This window comes from Erinaceus europaeus, chromosome 1 (genome assembly GCF_950295315.1).
Source record: "Erinaceus europaeus chromosome 1, mEriEur2.1, whole genome shotgun sequence".
Taxonomy (NCBI): domain Eukaryota; kingdom Metazoa; phylum Chordata; class Mammalia; order Eulipotyphla; family Erinaceidae; genus Erinaceus; species Erinaceus europaeus.
The window spans coordinates 25,243,161-25,243,630 of NC_080162.1; positions in this window are offsets into that span (position 1 = coordinate 25,243,161).

The window sequence follows — 470 nt, forward strand, 5'->3', positions numbered from 1 at the left end:
GCTGTGGTCTGTTTCTCTCTTTCTCTCTCACTAGCTTTCTGCCTCTATCAAAAAGGGAGGAGGACGGGAAAAAAAAGAACAACAATAAAATCTGCAACAGTTAGCAAATGACTGCTCCCTTCTTCCCCATTTCCAGGTCAATTTGGTGAAAGTGTTTCTCCAGGTGAGGGTGGTCAGTTAAAGATGATCAATTCTGGGCAAATGTGACAGAGAGATTAAAGGTTCCTTCTTTTACCCAGTTCTAACCCCCATGTGAAGCAGGCCAAAGATACTGGAGGGTTCTCTGGATGCTGGGATGTAGTGTTTCATTTGAGTCGCAGGGTTGAGAAATAAACTTCATTACACCGTTAGTAGTGAGAGAAAAGAGGTTTAATTGAGTGTCTATCACTCAGGCACCCTGAGGTTTTAGTGCAATGTCTCTCTCCCACACGTGTCTCTTAACCATCTGCCTGTGTCTGCTTCCTATAACT